Raw genomic sequence first — 19,970 nt, 5'->3', positions numbered from 1 at the left:
AATGCAGTTTTTGTTAGCATTACAGGGTTTTCTAAAAAGCTGGCACAAGCACATGATTGCTCAGCAATTTTCAAGCAACCAGAGTCATTGATTTTGAAACATCTCTAGACAGCACTGCAGGCTTTCCCCCTGTAGACCTGCCCCCTAAGCAAATTAGACATGGGGAATACCATGCTACCATGTCCCCCAGCAGTAACAGACATAAAAGGTCAGTTGTATTCAGCCAGCAAAGTTCCACACATCATAGACCACACTTCAGCTCCTTGTTCTGAGCCTACATTCATTTCTTATGAAGACTTTTTTCAGATTAACACAATCCTTTAGAAAGATGATTTAGGTCCAGCCCATTATTTACACCATCCTTCCTGTGTTTTATCAAGGCTATTGGAAGCTTAAAAATGTCCTCAGCTAGACTAAAGCTTGTTTAATATAATAAGATCAGTGCCTTTCAAGTGGTGACATAAATTATAATTAAATAATGCAAATTATTGATAGTCATATGGATTAAAAAACCGTCTTAAACCAGCATCCAAACAGCATCCTTTGCATACTCAAAAAATGCAGAAATTAAGTGATGTATTTATTCTGTCCCTGAGTTTACAGTATCTCAACAGACTATTTACCACAGTGTAGATAGGCAAAGAAAGGCCCGGTAATACTGAAGAAGAAAACTGACCTTGACACAGCTAAGTGGGAGAGCAGCAAAAATAATGTTCACAGGTGCTTTAAGCTAGTTCTATAATGCTCTTACAGTAGCTGGTGAACCCACACTCACTCATGTCGGCGAATATAACCTTTGTAGACTTTCAATAAGCCAAGCCAAGTTGTGCTTGCATTTAGTAACTTCTATCAAGATAAGAAAATAACCATCACAGATCATGAAACATAACAAGTGTAAAGTGAAATAATACAAGGAGCAAGTCAATTGGTCATTGTCAGCATTAATTACAATTTTAATTTCGTCCTTAAATTATAATTGTTTTATTCTGTCAGGTAATGGCACACTGAAAATGCGATTGAAGGGCAATGCCCCCCACTTTGGGTCCTGTCACTTTAGTTTTTGATGTCAGAATGTCTCTTGACGTGGCACTGACAATTCAATGTCCCCGCCCTAGTTCCACAATTCATCAGGTGTCCCAAAACATACAATTTCTCCATATTTTACTCCCCACCCTTTGAAATGATTCTGGCACCATTAATCTCAACTATTAAAAGCACTGAAGCAAATCACAATGAACATATTAAACATATTAAAGCATAATGTAATACTAATACAAATACTCAATGGAAAAAACAGTTCTCTCTGTCAGTGGGATTTGTTGTTCAATATGATTTGATTAATAGAATGGTCTAGGGGGGTGGCACGGATGGTGCAGTGGGTAGCACTGCTGCCTCACAGTAAGGAGGTCCTGGGTTCGAATCCCTGTCGGCCGGGGCCTCTCTGTGCGGAGTTTGCATGTTCTCCCGGTGTCTGCGAGGGTTTCCTCCGGGTACTCCAGTTTCCTTCCACAGTCCAAAGACATGCACGTTAGGCTGATTGGAGAGTCTAAATTGCCCATAGGTATGAGTGTGTGAGTGAATGGTGTGTGTGCCCTGTGATGGACTGGCGGCCTGTCCAGGGTGTATTCCTGCTTTTTGCCCAATGTATGCTGGGATAGGCTCCAGCCCCCCTGCGACCCCATTCACGATAAGCGGGTTAAGATAATGGATGGATGGATGGATGGAATGGTCTAGGTGTGTGACATAGGATAGATTGGAATTGATTTGTTCCAAATTGTATACTTTAATCAGGAATGTTTACAACCTGAATGCACAGTACTTTTAACACACTGAACAGAACTGAAACTAATTGACATTGCAATATGGCTTTCAATTTTCAGATATCTGAGTTTAGACAATGTGCAGTCGTTCTTGCAAAACAAGAAGAATAAATAATTTTAAGACATACAATACAAGACACAAAATAAATGGTCATGGAAAATTCCAAACCATCAAAGTGAACAATAAATCCACTATTGTTGTCTGCTAATTCAGGCCTATATTAATATTGCCTATTTAATGTCTTACAAACTATTGTTTTTGTTCAAGCTATGTATTGAAACAGCTGGTAGCTGGCCATTTCAAGCTGGTCATAGCTGGATTTTACACCATGGGCATGCATGCTTACATTTCTCTGCCCTTATGTCACATTGCCCAGTCATAGACTATTTAATTGAAAGAAAACCCTTCCTCGATAATTTATAGGTTTGTTTACTTAAAAAACAGGAAGTGGGTGAATACTCGACAATTATAAAGTTCAAGGATTGCGCATGTTGTATACGCATACGATTTGAAAGCCCTCTCTCTTTTCTTTTTTCCCCTCTCTCTGTCTCTCTCTTGCCTGTAGTTTGAAATGAGCGTCTCCCGTGAGGTCATCCTTACGGCTCTGGTCCCTCCCACCCCGGCCAGCAGTGGGATTTGGGATGACGCCACCTTCGCTCCGCCCAGTGCAAACTCGCTCTTCGCGTTCATTTCATTCCTCTCCTCATTCCGAACATTCTTCACATCTCTGTCGGTGCGAGGCCGATTCACGTACACGTACCCGGGTGGCCCTGAAACGCAAGGATAACTTTACACAGTTTACAAAAAACTACATTAACTCACATAAGGAATACTAAAGGAAGCGAATTTAAACGTACATATCAATAACCGAGGTCTTTGAGGTAAGTTTACGTTAAGTTGGCCGAATAGTGTGCAAAATGGTTTTGGTGGAATAGCTTGCTAGTTTGTTTCTACTGTGTAGAAACATCAAATGGATTGACTTAAAATGGGTAGGCCTAATTGTAGTGAGAAACAAAGAGACTTATTATTTTTAGTTTTTATCTTGGAGATGTTTTAATAGACAACACTGCTAGATCGACGCTGTTGCGATGAGGTGCTTTCACTTTGTCCATTGACTCGCAATGTTGTCTGACATAGCACGAAAATCTTTGACATTTTTCACATTTTTGTAAAGAAGCCTGGCCGTTCATGCCATAGTGTGCTTGCAAGCCCAGAACACCGAACGCGGAGAGTCCAAAAGCTGTTTCTGATACGTTTGGATGTGTACATGTAACTGACTAATGTATTTATTTTTTTACAAGATGACGGATCAAAATGTTACTGTTTTCTTCTCTGTAGTTGCTTCGGCTCGGAGTTGCAGAACTGTGTGGAACGTTTCAGAACTCTACACAAACATTACATTTAAAGAAGACTTGTTGCACCTACGGTAGCCTATACATCGAACACACTTCATCATTGCTTATTTACCGTGAGTATTATTTTGTACATTTATATCTATTCGCCTTCCATAGTTATTATTATTGTTATTATTATTATTATTATTATTATTTTCTTTACATTTCAGTAACTTCGTTTTGATTTTATGTTGAGCTTATCGGGCGTTTGGTAGCAAGAATGATAGTTTAAGAGCAAAATCGCTTGGTGAGATTTGAGATTTGCTGTTACATTTAAGATATACTTACTGTACATTTTGAAGATATCTATTCCTGTTGCCTCTTATGTGGGCCTACATTTGAGTTGAGGCTTACTGTCGTGTTGTCGTGATATCAAACTGTAGACGTGGGGTTGAGTTTAATGAAAGGTTGTTTTTGAATGTCCACTTTGTTTAAGCAGGAGGAAGTATTTTTGGGTGGGGGGCATTTGTAAATTATTTATCAGCGACAGCAGCTGCATGGAAGCTATAAACAAATGGAGTCGTCTGTGATTCTGTCAATCATTAAAACAATGATTAGGGGTAACTGTATAGTGATCTTTGGTTTCTGTCTTTTTAAACTACTTTACGACTGATTAATTCCAATTTGGTAATCAAATATTTCTGACTTTTAGCTACTTTTTGGGACCGTATTAGCGGTTTATGCTTGATAGGGAGGACTTGTTAAGCTCTCTCCACTAACGTTAGATAAATTCGTTTTGTCAGTAGGCCTACACATTACGAGTGTTACATGTTTAAATTAGTTTAACAGTTTTTTTTTTTTTTTAAAGTGTTGTCTGTTTCTCTTGAAGCACCAGGAATACGATTGATGGTACCTACATAACCTACATTTGTGGTTTTCTTTTCTTTGTTTTTTTTATTCCTGAACATTTTAAGTTCCGATAGATTAATAGTAGCTATTCCGCGTGACCGTACTGGAAGGAATTCCAAGGAGAACAGTTTGTTGTAGGCTACATTGTTACTGTTTGGTGGCTAATACGCTAGGCTATATTCGGTTTCTTTTTCAATGTGAAATTACATCGCTTCAAAGCCCACTGCTATTCTGAAATGTAAAATAGTGAAATATTAATAGTCTTGGCCTTGTATGACATTTACGCGGTGAAAGTATTTTGAGCACATTTCTTTCTTTTTCAATCATGATCACAGATACGGGTATGTTTTTATATTTTCGATCACAACAAAATGCTTTTCTGTGTTTTCCTTTTGCTGTTGCTTACATACCATTCCTTGCAAACAGCTTGCGTTCTTCTGATCGTAAAAATGCGATCCTGCTGAAAAATATAGGTCTAACTGGTAAAAAGAAACGCCCGATGTTATGTTGGAAGTATTTCAACTGGTGCTCGGGTGTTCTGTCACAACATACAAGCAATACTATTGTGCGATTTGGTGAAAGACCCCTTTAACGCGGTTAGGCTAATGGTCTTATATTTTCACACTTTCCCGTTTTTAGACAGTGACCGACAAGAAACAATATGCTGTTTGTCGATGCCACTAACTAGGCCATTATCATGTGCTATACAGTAAACAGATTGACTTCTTAAGGACTTAACCCTTTTGACATGTCACGATGGTGAAAAGTGAATCTGGTTGGGGGTTGGACAATACCACTTGTAGCAACAGTGGCTTTGTCTGAGCAAACGCAGGACCTGTTGGACACCAGCCTGCATTGCATTCATCAGAACGCCGTCTCCCGCCAACGAGCCCAACTCCGCTCTTTAATATATACAGTATTATGAAAAGGCGCGACAAAGAAAGCAGATAATCCCAATGTACAGACACTTGCGTTCACTGTGACTTAAATCATGACATTATGAAATGCGGTGGTCTGGGAATAACATATAATGGGCGATATGAATTCTGATTTATTGATTGCATGTGGTTTGCGGATGTCACGGCATCTGTGTCAATTGTAACTTTACTTAAAATAAAAATAAATAAAAAGAAGCTAATATTTAGGTTGGTTTGAAGAGAAGTCCGTTTGGTGAACCTGCTATAGAAGTATATTGTTTATGCTGTTGCAAAGTAGAAAAGCGAATCTTGGATGCAACAATCAGGGCCGTTTGTCATCTTCACAGGAGGTTGTGTACATTTTGGGAGAAGAGTTGAAACCCTTGCACTTCTGCCAGTGTTGCTCCCGGTGTCTGAGAGTCATGAGAGTGCAGTGTTTGTGCAGGTTTTTCTTATCATAATTGATCACATCTTTTACTAAAGTGGAACAGCATCAGATGCATGACTGCTGTCAAATAGCATGCATTCCTCTCTTGAGACTCAGTAGTTTGATGGGAAATGCTGGTGTTTTTTTAAGGTTAGCTCTGATTCTCTGTTCTGCTGGCAGTGGATGTCACTGTAAAGTATGCTAATTGAAGTTCCACTGGGCAGAATATGGATGCCTGTATGGACAGCCAAGTACCAGTACAGTGGCATTGTGAAAAACCCCAGCTAAAACCAGACCCGTTATTGTCAATTTGCACCTGAAAGTGGCTCTGGATAAAAAAATAAAAAAAAATTACAAAGGAACTTCACTTCACTTACTTTTGAGCATGACAAGCCTCAGTTCTGTGCTGTATCTGCACTATGCATAAACTCCCCTCAGAAACTCCCCTCACAGTACAGTGCCCCCCCCCCCACCAGCCCTTCCAAAACCTCACGCCATATGCTTCTACCAGCCTCGCTATGGCTGTTACATTGATTTAGTCACGGTGACTCACTGGAGACAAGGTTAACACACTTCGTGAAATATGTGTCTTCTTTGTGAAGTCAGTGAAAAAATATCATATAAATGGTCACATTTAATCAATATAAGTTGAAATTTTTTTCACGTTTTTTATTTACACCTCCATACACCGTACTACTTACTTTTGGAGGGTTTTCAATGCTTGCGTGCGTCAGAACTGTATTTCTCCCCACAAAATGGAGAGATTAGGACCTGTCCTTTTGTCGAAACGCCATAAAGCCCAAGTGTTGTGGGGAAAAAAAACCTGAACATGTTTGAATAGCTTTTGATATAAAATAGCTTTACATTTTTTTTTAAAAGTGTGAGGATAGCGTTTTGAAAAGAGCGAAACGGTCCCTGGGTTGTGTGAGGCAGGGGACAGTCAGTGGATTGGGTTACAGTGTGTTGTTGGGGGCGAGGGGGTGGAGAGAGAGGCTCATTGTCTGGGCCTGCCAGTGAGGCTTTGAGAGAGCGCGCTGAAGCCTGAGCGTTCCCTCTCTCCCTCCAGCCGACATCTGGCATCTGGCCCCCCTCCTTCCATGCACCTGTGGAGGGGGGTGCGAATATGAACGTTTGCTCTCCTGCTCGCCACTCACAGAATTCATGCTAACGAGCGCGCGTCCCAGCGCCCGGGCCCTCGCTGTCTGGGGCCGCTATTGTTACGCCAGCAACAGGCCTCGCTGTGCCTACCACCATATGGCCCCTGTATGCCTCAGATAAGCTATCTGTTCATTTAGCTTATCAATGGGATTTTATTATGCTGCATATTAGAGTCACTCACTGTTTCAGAATCTTGTGTTGCTGGTTTGGGGTGGGGGTGGGGGTGGCTTTTTGTTTCCACACTCTCTGGCTGTGTGAGGACGGCAGTTGTTTCTGTTTTGTGCCTCCAGACTCTCACTCCCATGCTACGGTGCGTTGCACCTCTGTTCTGCCATGAGAATTTTGTGTATTTAGTCGAAAGTTAGCTGATGTCAGTTTTGCATTCATGTGTTTATACCGGTATGTTTCATGGCCTTTGGGCAGGCAAAAGATGAAAAATATAATTCATTCTGTCTATACATTCTCAGCCACTGCTCAGATTTGAATATGCATTTCCTAAATTTGATTATCTATCCAATTTAGCCATGCCTAAGCCTTGTGCTAACTGGCCGAAGGCATGTAGTCAGCTTCATAGTGCTTTCTGGGGACTGTGGGGAAAGTGAGCTGGAGTATATCATTCTCCTCTGAATTTCATAGGAAAATCAATATTTAGGTAGGAAAGAATATGGCTGAATGTTTTAGGACTGTCTTCTGTACCTTCTTTGAAGGTTTAGCTTGTATGACTTGACTGACTTGTAGGCAAAATGATTCATACATTAAAGTGGGGTGAATAGCATGAACAATTTCTACATTGTGTCTTCATTCATGTCTTCATTTCAATATTCATACCAACTGAACTGCAAGTTATGGAGTTTTAAGTAGTGTCATATAATTGCCATGCAGAATAGGTCATGCCTATAATCCAGGGATACCAAACCCTGTTCTTGGAGATATACTATCCTGTAGGTTTTCATTTCAACTCTAATTTGGCACACCTGATTCTACTAATTAGCAGCTCAACAAGATTTCTAGCTGTTGAATGAGGTGCTCTGTTAGGCTTGGAGTGAAAACCTGCAGGATGGTAGATGTCCAGGAACACTGTTGGACAGCCCTGCTGTAATCCTAGTGTCCCCTTTACAAACCTTGGGAAGTTAACTTTTCTCTAGAATTTTATGGTACTCTCAATTTGTACCTGACTCGGAAGTAAACATTTTGTCAACATATTGTAGTACTTTAATATTTTTTACTTGAAGAAGTGTAATTAACATGCAGTAAAATCTATTTACATGCTAGTAAAATACATTTATATTTATCATAGTTCTTTCTGTAAAAACATGCCATTGAAACAGTTGCCAGCTTAGTATGGTATTGGACTGGTGAAGTCATAACAAAAAGCTTTTGCATAAAGTGGTGTGTTTATCCTGCAAATAAGAAAACAAAACATTATAAACCAGCAATAAGTTATCCAACAGAGCTGTAAACCAGTGATGTTAGCCTCTCTTAAATCAATGTTCACTAGACTGCAGCCCAAGTGGCTTTACTTCTAAAGAAGGTACTGTTTTGGCCTGTGATCATTAACAGTTGCTAACATATCTGACGCTTAATCCTTTTTCTTTCAGTCACAGTTTCTAAATGCAAATGATGTCAGGCTGGGATGAGATTACCTAATCCACTGCATTGGGATTCACAGTCTGTTTGCTATCATAAATTGCATTTGTCTAAATTTGATTACATAGGGCTAATCATTGCTTTTTTTCCCCCATCTCCATTTTAAATTGGGATGCACACCTACACTTAAGAGAGGCAGTGGTGATCATCAGGCGCCTGTCTTCATGAAATTCCCACAATGCCGTTCTCACTCTTCAGCAGCAGGCCTGCTGTTCAGAGCACGTGTTTGAGAATGGGGACTCTGCCCTTGCTGTGGCAGGCTCTGGCCCTGAGACGGGCAGGTATTATTCTGAGGTTTTGTCGGTTTCCGAGTGGATTTTTACATTGATCCTAGCCTTTTTCATTCGTAGGTGATAGGTGATACAGGCGCAGGACTTTCCAGCTCGTTGGCTCTCTTTGCTTTTATTACTAAACGGTAGAAATGGCCTATGATTGTAGTTTGTAGTTCCCTTGGCTCATTCATCAGAGTGAATTGCTGAATTAACTGCACCATGAGCTATTAATCTGTGGTTTAAAACTGAAAACTTTGAAAACCCCACACTTTGTGGTGGTAATAAACAGTAAACTTTAAAATCCTGCGTGGATTCAGTCCAACACAAACAGGCATGTCTGTCTTAATATTGCATGCTAGTAAAGTAAAAAAAAAACAAAGAAGAAGGAAAAAAAAGCATTCTGTTAAAAAACATTCACAATGTATGACTGGAAACAGACTGTGATGGAAACCATGGACTGTAGGGGCATCCTTCAGGGTGTGCATGCTTTATGGATAGCTGTAATGTCTGTTTATGTTGGGGAAGGATGATTTCCTTTCTCATCATTCACTAATTCATTTTGTTGATTAAAGTGAATTGTAGTGGAAGGAGGATATTTTTGCTCTCCTGCACTTCATTAGAAGTAGCCTATGTAAGAAAAGAAAAGGTCATTTTACTTTTGGCCCAAAGGACAACAATCTAAATACTAAAAAGTTCTCCATATCTTCTGTTACAGTGAAAGGGAGCAAAGCGTTGTGGGATTTTAAAGTGGAACAAGACATTCCTTTGTTTCTTCATGTGTTAAATTTGTGCTTAACGCAAAGCAGGGATGTGTGGAAAGAACAGAAAAAAATAATATACTGGGGGGAGTTGTCCACAGAAAGAATCGGATAGGATGCTATAGGTTGCATTGGGAACTGCAGCATGGAATGGGTAATTGTGGTTAAAGCAATGCAAACAGTTGTGTCCTGCATGGCGGGGACATGCTCTCTGAAGAAGGGCCATCGTGCGGTGTACTGCCGTGTGCACTCGGACTCAAAGGGCAGCGTGGCCTGGAGACTCACCTGAGTAAACCTGCCTCAGCACTGTGACCCTGTCCACTACCTGCATGACATCACTGCTGTATGACAAACCGCTTCTTCCTTCTGTGTTCAGTTCCACGAAATAATAGCAGGACATTTCTCGCTCTCTAGATCAAACATTAATGAGAGCAGTACTCTGATAGTACTGTGAATTGTATGCAATTGTATGCATTCAAAGGATTACCATGTGCGTAATGACTTATTTTGTTATTGTATTTTAATGCATTCATGTCTTTAGTAGTACGTGGGTCATCAATCAATTATAATTTAGCAATCAGGAACATGTAGTACTTGTGTGGTTTCATGTGTTACTGTTTGACTCTATGGTTGTAGGCTAGGCTAAATGATTCGCGAAGAGAATGAAAGAGTAGCGCTTCAGTGCATTTTCTTTGCTCATTCTCATCATTCTCAGCACGTTTGTAGAGACAAACCACTGTCTCTTTCACAGTTTAGACCACGTGTGACTATCTGCTTGGAAAAAGAACATTAATTGAGCCGCCATCACATAATGAATTCTTATTTTAAAACTATGCAGTAATTTCACCAGTTTCTTGAGTGTTGTTCCTAGTACATCTATCCCATGTTTGTTCTTCTCTTTCTGAAAAGAGCAAAAGCAAAAGAGCTCCATCCCCCCCCCCCCCACCAACAATGGTTGTTTAGGCTAAACTAGCCATCCCATGGCCAGACGGACATGAAAAGCAATATCTGATCCTTGAATCATTAGATGAGTCAGTTCCTGAAACCACTACAAACCTCAGAGTTTTTGGCCGCTGCTCGAAAGCAGGAAATCCAGTCTTCAATAACTTCCTTTCTCAACACTGGCTACGATGGCAGCGGTTAGCCTGTGCTGCCTCCCCTCCTAACAGCGAGAGGAAGGCTGACGCCTCAGAGTTGCTTCATTCACTCCAAACTTTTCATAACCTTCTGTCTTTTCTTATGTTGGTGCTTCATCCATCTCTCCTCTCTATTTTCAAAATATATATTTTATTTCTTTTGAATTGAATGTCTCTTATGTTAAGAGAAATGCTGTATAGAGCTCAGGGAAGCCAAAAAGTAATGTTTGAGGACGCAGGCTATATTGCAAGCACACCACAGCCCAGTAAACATTGCTCTACTTATTTCATGAGCCCAGTCCACTGGCCCAGCACCGTAAACATCATGTGATTATTCTAAAGAAACATAATCCTGTGTCATGCATCTTACTTAGGGGTCTTGGGATACACAAGTATACTTTTGAGTGATATGCACATATTTTTGAAGTAGATGCAATTTTGTGGAACCCAAGTGTATTCACTGGAAAAGGCCATTCTCCATTTGTTCGAATGTATATCTTTTTATTTTCATTTTGTCGAGTGCAGTTTTTCAGGAAGGCATTGGTGTGACCTGGAGCTGAAGTCTAGTTGGTTTCAGGTTTTTGTGCAGCAGGCAAGAGGCTTAAAAGACTCTGCAACTCTGTAAATAACGGTGGCGATCATTTTTCTGAATGGACTGCAGAGAGAGCAGAGTAAAGGGCATTTGCTGTGGAAGCTCTATTAGAGGGAGTAGAGAGGGCTTCCTTTTATTTCAGCGTAGTTTGTGTCATTCCCCACCGAAGGACTGTTTTTGTCAGGTCAGGAAGTGGTAGAGCTCAGTGTACCCGCTCCCTGGATATGGAGTGTGGGGGGAAGGGTGTCACCATCATCTTGGGTGTCTGTGGATTCCTCTGGAAGAATGGATTGTGACAGAGAAGTGTGGGAGCATCTAGCTGGAAGATTCCGGATTGGAGTTGGGTCTCGCGCAACAGAAACGGGATTTGCAATTGAGGGTGTAAAAATAATACATTTTAACACTTTAATTTTTTGTGTGAAAATCATATTTCTATGTGTGTGTGTCAGTCAGCCGGTATGATATCAGGCGAAATGGGGCTGCTGTCTCTAGTCGCCATTATTCCAGACCCTCTTACTAAAGATGCATTGTATTTTGCCAAAGCCTGGAAATGGGAGTCTGAAGAGGAAAACACTGCCATCCTGTTGACACAATATTTGTTCAATTAGCAGTTTGGTTTGGGGAGTAATGTACCTCGAAAGGCAGCATCTGGTTTTCAGCTGGGCCTGTCATGAGCTTAATTAGTTCAATAGTTCTGTTTGAGTTTTTTGTTCCCACTTGCTGGACAAGGTGCACCTTGTGGCATTCAAAGCCATATTGATGGCCACTGTGTGCTCACCCAGCTCAGCATATTTTCAGTCTTATGGCTGCCCTGCAATTTCAGAACCCAGATGCCATGAGACTGCCTTGCACTCTCAACCCAGATGCCATGAGACTGCCCTGCACTCTTAACCCAGAGGCCATGAGACCTCCCTGCAATCTCAGAACCCAGATGCCATGAGACCTCCCTGCACTTTCAGAACATTTCAAGGGAAAGTGCCTGGCAGGTCATAGAAATCATAGAAATTGAGCAGATCGGAGAGTTGCGCTTGTGCCTATTCACTCTAGTTTAAAGAGGCACTGGATGCTGCAGTTGGTGTTGGCAACACCCTTCCATTCTACAGCACCCAATCCACTTATTTATTCATTGAATACTAAGAAAACCCCAGACCCGATTTTTCACCAGTGGAACTGTGAATTATGGCACCAAGCCACTGCAGACACGGTATCGGCTGGAATCCTCCAGTCCTTTGGGTTTTCTTTTCAGCATTTTTAGCGTTTTTATTCCTAATTTATCCTTGGTGTTAAGAAGCACAGTGCATATGTGTGTAAATATCAGTTCAGCAGAAATATGAGCAGGTTTGAGACTCCACCAAGTCCATATCTTATTGAAAAATGAGTTCTGCACATCAACTTCAATAATTAGTAGCTTCACATATTTTTTCCTTTGGCTTTCTCTAATGACAAAATTTCAAATGAAATATTGTATAGTTGCAAATATGCCTAATTGCATAATTATTGTACAAAGAATGACATGTTGAAATGCTTCCAGGCCGACCGAAAATAAGGGCGGGCAGACGAGGGCTGCCCGTGTGAAGCGTACCTTGTGCATTGTGTTTTGTGATTATACCCTAATCACTGCGCCCGGCAGCCAGGACAGAACTGCTCTGCCTCATTATGGCTTTGCAAAAGCCATTCACAAAATGATTATGGCACATTCTGTGATGGCGGCTCAAAAGACTCCGCGCATTTTATTCAGTTTATCTGCTCTTTCATTGCCCCGCCGCTGACAGACAGGTGAAATTTTTCTCTTAATTTAAGGAGCCGGGTTCCCGTCGGGCACAAACGTGTGCCGTCCTTGTAATGCGTCTGCCAGTGCTAAGGCTGCCTGTGCCCCCCCGTCTCCCCTGAGTGTTTTGCGGATTGGGCTTTTGATGGATGGAGAGGCAGTAAAGGCACGGAAGGCGTTCCCACCTCTGCGATGCTGTGCTGGCCCTGTTTGCCAAACGTCAGGCTGGATTTGGCAGTTAACCCCTTAAGTCAAGTCTGGGCCTGTGAGGTTTTTTTTTTTTTGCATTCATAAATTTTTTCAGGGTACAATTTTCAATCACTATGGTAACGGGATATACCGTTTGAAAGCGTTAAAACTCGCAATACAGGGCATTTTCAGTGACGTGACCCCATTTTATATTGGTGAGCATCTAAACACATTCTCAAAACATTTTATTATTCAGTACTCTAAATAAGGAGCCAGCCTACTTTTCAATAATAAATATCATGTTCAGTTTTGGAATGTGTTGACTTGTTGATGGGGGTTGGATATTTGATAAAAACTTCAATTAATGGACCTCAATGAAAATATTAGTAAAGATGGTATTATTGTGATTATTGTACTTATTTTTTATGATCTCCTCGACCTGTTGCTGTCTGAGGATAGCTGCTAGGAGGAGGAGTTTGGGACAGAGCGGTAGGGGAGGGTGACACATGATAAAGAGTTGTATAGTTTAGCAAGCAAAATGCAGTATTTTACACTTCAGGAGACCCATGATATCATTTAGTTTCCATGTGTCCTTTTGGAGTCTCCAGATGTCCTTTTTGGAAAACTGCCTAGACATAGATTAGAAAAAACAATGCAGAATGCTCCTTTTTAATGATATTGTCCTAACATTTGAAAGAGGATTTGTCCAGTGTTGTGACCTGGCTCCATTGTGTTTCTAAGCGCACCAGCCACAGCTACAATGATCTGTATCCATTCAAAAACAAAATCGTTTCAATGAGGAAAAAAGCTCCCACTTTCACTGTGTTGAAGCTTCTGTAAGTTTGTTTTTCTGGGGGGTACCATTTTTTCATGCGAGTACATGCAGTAAATGAATGAATCAGAATATAGCCTGTTGCCATGAACACGAATGCTGGGGCCCTGTAGCTTGGATCAGGTCAGAGCCTTGACTGTGGCATTAATTGCATGGCGAGCCATGTCTTCTGAAGCAATGTCTCGCCCTAGATGTGCCCCGCGGCTGCACTGTGAGAGACGCAGCCTAGGTCCACCATGTCTAGAGGAGTAATTCCAGTGAAATGGACTCCTTAGGTCTCCTTCTGAATGCCCCAGCTCTCTCACTGTTCAGCCCTCCTATTAGAGCACAGGTGCATTGAGCCAGGTGTGAATCTGTGTCAGTCCAGCCCCTCCTTTTAAAGCAGAAGTAATTAAGGGCATTGAGCGTGAAGTTAACGAGCATTGTGTACACCGCAGATAGAAATCCTCATGGAGTTTTGCATTTATGAATAGATTAAATTAACAATGACAAAGCAGGAAGTGAGGAACGTGAAGCAGTTTGAGGGGAAGAGTCTCTCTCTCTGGCATGTGCCATTCACATGCAAAGTGTGTGTTGCAGATCAGCTCTGAACGGCAACAGCCTTTTTTATAGGTCATTGTTAATTGAATTCTCTGCCGTGATGACAGACTAATATATCAGAGTCTTGCGAGTATTTTATGTCATTAATATAAAGGAGCTGAAAAGCGGGGAGTATTTGTAATCACTTCCAGCCTTTCTGGGAGAGACAAAGAGGGATGTTTGTCTTTTTCTTCCTCTGGAAAGATGAATCCATCCTGCCAGATTCCCCTCTTTTCCATGTTCGGAGTGTTGAAGAAAAAATGTTGCTACCTCTGGCGGTCTGAGGATGACGGTCCTGCTCTGAACCACAGACTTCCTGTCTACTCCCTCCTTACCCCCTTCAATTCTATATGTCATCTTCAGACATGGTACAAGGTGGACATATATATATACCATGTACCTTTTCTTAGGTCAAATCTTGCAGAAGGATGTTGAGGATAAACAATAATTTCATGGGTTTATTTGGTTGGTGTGTATCCATAAGGCACACATGAACACGGAGGCAGTAAATGCAGTAATCCGGCTTTCATTAGAGAACTAGTCATTGAACCACACTGCAGTGACTCTCGAATAAACTGTGATACGTGGGCACAGGAGTGCTCAGGAGTCTTCAGCTGAAGGGCTTCCAGCTCATGGATCAGTTCATAGGAGCAGTGAACCATTCCTGACTATGGCGGTCTTCAAAAAGGTCTTATAAAAAGCTTCCAGTTCAGCATATTCTGTATAATATGTTCTTTCTGTATTCTATGCATGGTTCTTTGTCTTCGTATCCATTATTCATAACTTATTTTTATAACTCTAGAAGGGTTCATGGTCATGTCTGTAGGCTATAAACCAAACGCCCATAGGTCTCCATTCATGCATTTAATTGTGTACTTGATACATTTTCTTATACATAAGCCAACAGCAGTGCAGCGATGCACAATCCGTCTGTGCTGTATAGAAGGAGATGTGGCAAAATAACGGTTAAAGGGTCCTGTATTTAAATATACTTCATCAATCTTTGAATCGTCACACCTGAAGGAATGTCAGGACCTTTTCCTTTAGAAAGAAAGCTGGGCTCAGAAATGTAGACGTAGGCATTCAGTGTTCAAGGTGATAAAAGGATTCAACCGTGTTTAAATAGTTGCGTTTAAAGCTGATTATGTAAGGCCTTTCTGTCTTACAAAGTTCAAGCCTACATTCTGTAACCTTTCACAAAATCTGGCCATGGACCTTTGTTTGAAATTTTTCCACAGATGTTAGCCTGAATCTCTGAGGTTGTGAGAACACATTCTGATAAGACTTGGGTATTTGTCATTTGTTTGGGGTTAAGTGTTCTTAAATGACCTAATGGAAATTCTAGGTTATAGTGATGTTTTAGTTGAGCTATTAAAGGTTTCTCTGTAATAACATGCCCCCATTTCACTGATGAGCCTAGTGTAATGAACATTTTGAATTTTGAATGAATATTGAATATTTTATTATTGTGACTTGTTAAATAGCAATTAATGTTGATTCTTATGACTTTGCTTCATTAAGTAACTTCTTTAACTTCCTCATGTTTATTCTTCTCTTCTTTTCATTTGTGTCGGTTGGCTTTTCCCTGTAATTCTTCTGTTGAAGCCAAAAGCTGCTGAAGGTCTTAATGTCCAACCACTAAGCAAAAATAGCTTTAGACAAGGTGCAAAATCTACAATCTTCTTGTATATGGTTTATGGACTTTAGAGTTTGATGCTTGTTCCCTAAAATGCCCATTCCAAGTTGTGTCAGCAATAGATTTGGGACTTAAAGGGTTGTATTGTCCTTAGTGGCACACAAGAATTCTGAAAATCAGCTAATTCAGCTAAATCAGCATCCATTACGGTGGCTAATACGACAGGAGAGGCTGTTACATTCCTGATTATGGAGATAGGATTCTGAGAAACGGCCAGCGTGCCGTGTTCCCCGCACTCTGCACCACTCTGCTCCCCTCGAGCTGCTCTCTGCTGCGTGTGCTCGCCGAACAGGACGCCACAGCATTCCCATTAATCACAGCAATCCCACCTTCCGGATGCTTCCACACGGCGAGGCGCGCTGGCACCGTGGCGCTCCCCGGCAGCTGGTTCTGAGGAAGGGGGAAAGAGAGTGTGAGATGGAGATGGAGATGAGCGCGGGCTAATGTGTGTTTGGAGGGCTGTGGGCGCCCAGAGCATGAAGTGTGCGCTAAGTGTGGTCACACTGCCCTGCTGCATGCCTAATCTCCCTCCCCCATCTGTCACTTAGGCCTGGTCTAGCAGGCCCACTCCAGTATCATCTGGGGCCATATTGCTCCAATCACAACATTTTGGCTCCCCTCACGGAGCCACGGCTGCATAGCAACCGTCACGGCGGTGGAGGTATTGCAGACCTATTTCATACACACACACACACACACACACACACATGCGCGCACACACACACACTCACACAAACACACACACACACGCAACCCTGAGAACACATAGTCTTTGTTTTTCCTCTCTTGACTTAATTGGGGAGAATTGCCTTTCTCACATAAGAGTCAAGTAGTTTGTGCAAACTTGTGTTCTGTTTGTCTCCCAGTTTAGATGGGAGGTGTTACAATTCAGTGTTTACCTGTAAATAGCTTTAACAGACCCTCATGAAAATACGGTCCCTATATAATCAACTAACAACAGTTCACTTGTTGGTTTGAATATTTTGCCATTTTCCGCTGTTTAGCTCAAACAAACATTGCCATTAATATCAGAGCCAGATATCTGTAATCGGCCTCAAACCAGAACCACCAACAACAGGGTGGCATGTTGATTTAACCTCCTCTCTTCATTTGATGTTTTTTATTCATATTTGTGTATTTAACCACTGTAGTACAGCAGTACACCTTCATTTGTTATGAAAATTGGTGGAACTAAGTCTTCCCTTGATCACATGATCCCCTCTGCAGATTCAAAATCTCCAGCATATTAGCACCCTCAGTCCGTACCGGGAGATACTGAGGAAATGGTTGTTCTGGAAGAAGAAAGGAAAGTTGAATGTTAGGATTAATTGACAGCACAGAGACTGAGTCCTCATGCCCTGGCATGACATCTTAATGGAATTTCATCTCTACGGGCAGACTCATTTATAAGGAAATGATCATTGTCACGATGGACTTTTAAGGCTCCATTGATCTGGATTTAAGGAAGTGCTCCCCTGAGCGATGTTGGGCATTAAACAGTGGCAGAGGTAAATTGTTTAAGTGATTTATGCTACCGAAAAATGACCCCAGAGTGACTTCAGCCTTGCACGGGGATTAAGTAGTTTGTCAGCTATTGATTTTTCCGGTGCTGTAACATACGTTTGGGTTAATAAATTGCAGCTTCCACTGGGGCATCGCTGGCTGACCGTGACTCACGGTGTCATTACCTGGGAGGTGTGAATGAGCTGGGCCTCTTCGAGTTGGCTCAGAACCACCTGCACATTCTCAAGTTGTGTTGTTCTTCTGGCTCTGGTCATGTAGAACTCTTCATTTTAATGAGATTTTTTATGATATTTTACAAGAATGGTACTCTTTTCTTCCTCAGCGAGACCTCTAGTTGGTGCTTTTAGAAGGAAAGGTTAATAGTATATAATAGTTGAAATTGTACTTCCCTCTAGGGTCTTTCAGCGAACTTATCCCTGGTTATGGGTATGCACTTTGTTGTACGTCGCTCTGGATAAGAGGGTCTGCCAAATGCCAATAATGTAATGTAATGTAGTATAGTATAATAGGAATTGTAATTCCCCACTGCTGTAATGGAGCATGGACCACTGTTTCTTTGAGATTCCTTCCACTGAGGGGACCATATGGAGCTAAAATGAATAAAAACTCCAACAATGCTTTTCTTTACCTCAGCCCCTTTGCCAATGGGAAAAGGGACTCTCCATTTTTTAAAGTTAAATCATGAAACCTGGCTAACATTGTAAAACATGTTCATGCTTTAACTTTCAATTGAAAGTGAAGTAAAGTCTATTTATACGTTTAAAGTTTATTTGTGTAAGGCTTTTTACAGAAAACCGTCACAACAACACTTCATATAGAGTAGGATCATGTGAGATGGCCGGCCACAGAGGTAACAGAAACACATTGATAAATCTCGCTCATGGCCAAACCATCAGCCTGCCTGAAGCTCTCGGACAGGAACTTAATAATTAACGGCGCGTTCCATATAAGAGGCTTGGTTTCCTGGCCGGCCGTGTTTTGGAAAGCACCTGTGGAAGTGGACTGCTGCGTCAGCTGTGTGGGCCCTCCGCCGGGAAACAGGCCGCCGCTCACCAAAGCCCTCTCCAGTGTCATCATTGTCCTGGGCCGTCCTACCATCTGCTCACAGCCAAAGCAGACGTGCCCAGAGTCCCACATTAGCTCTTACAGCAAAGTAATGAACCCAGGAAATGTACTGGCCTGTGCATTCTGAAAAAAAAAGAAAAGAAAGAAACCCCCCTCCACCCCCCACCCTACTCCCCTGAGAAGAATTTGAAAGGACTTTGCTGAAGTAAACGTGTTTATCTAAGTGAAGCTCCACAAACATGCCCCTTAACCCCTGAGCTTCAAATGGTTTGAGTTACCGAAGTGGAGAAAAAAAATGTTTAAAAGGCAGAACCAAGCCGAGCGAGCGCATTATACACAAGGCCAAGGCAATGCTGGAAGTGATTAGTGGTGCGGTTCATTATTCAGTTTGGAGGGAGGGAGGGAAAGAGGGAAGGGAATCGTTTAGTGGTCAGAATGGACATTTTCTTTCGCTCTCATCGGTCCGTGAGTGACTTCTGCAGCATCAGCATTCATCTGAATTCAGCATGAGCTCCCTTCCCTCTCTGGGAGTTGTCTTTTCTTTTTCCCTTTTCTCCCCTCCCCCTCCCCCTCTTCCAGAAGAAACGCACGCTGCTGAGCCCACTTTACAACAGGTCAGCCTCATGAATAGGACCCTGCCCTGAGAGAAAGTGTGTGTGTGTGTGTGTGTGTGTGTGTGTGTGTGTGTGTGTGAGCGAGAGAGAGAGAGACCGACCCTTTCTTGGTCAAATGTTGGTAGTTTTTGTGAAGTTTTGGTGCTTTTTCCAGGCTTGTAATGTGGTTTCCTGTGACTTGTGCCCGATCGGAGTAATTTGATGAGGTTGAATATGTTTTTATCAGAGCTTGAATTGGGGCAGAATGTTTACGCTGGGAGTGGGAATGTAATGACATGAAACTGGAGGAAGCCTGGTGGCAGTGAGTCACTGTAACCCTTTGGGGTGGGGGATTAAAAGGTGTATATTTTTCTCTCATTGAAGGGATTCTCGCTTTATTTTGTTCGATCTTTGAAGTGATACCGGCTTGCTGTGGGTGTTTTTGGAGTGGGAGCTTGCTTTCACTGGGCTCTATAAACGCTTGTTGACCAATGCTCGGACTGAATTCCCTCCAGATTTAAGAGACTTTTTCACAGCCCTGTATACTGGAGCAGGGCAGATGCATTGATAAGGGTTTTTATAGGGGCGGCATGACACTGTTTCTGTTGTTCGCAGCTGTTTGGGATTAATGATTTAAGGGTATTCTCCCCTGAATCCTCAGCCCTCAGCTCCCTTTATGTTAATATTCCTGGCAGGCCTGTTTATTGAGTTCATTTGTATTTAAATGTCAAGTTGATGTCTTAAATTCTTCTG

The 19,970-nt window shown here is 41.8% G+C and overlaps 1 protein-coding gene across 5 annotated transcripts in view; it reads left to right on the top strand.

Annotated features, from left to right (window-relative positions):
• Nucleotides 1-2,512: 2,512 nt before the first annotated feature.
• Nucleotides 2,513-19,970, top strand: part of tead1b (TEA domain family member 1b) — a 53,084-nt gene continuing 35,626 nt past the window's right edge. For all 5 annotated transcript variants that reach the window (XM_061244863.1, XM_061244861.1, XM_061244862.1 and 2 more), the window contains exons 1-2: nt 2,513-2,702; nt 3,160-3,289. The gene's annotated coding sequence lies outside the window, so the exon portion shown is untranslated. The remainder of the gene's footprint in view (nt 2,703-3,159; nt 3,290-19,970) is intronic.

Source organism: Conger conger, chromosome 6, assembly GCF_963514075.1.
Source record: "Conger conger chromosome 6, fConCon1.1, whole genome shotgun sequence".
NCBI lineage: Eukaryota > Metazoa > Chordata > Actinopteri > Anguilliformes > Congridae > Conger > Conger conger.
Note: the sequence above shows the minus strand (reverse complement) of the source record. Positions and strands in the feature narration are given on the sequence as shown.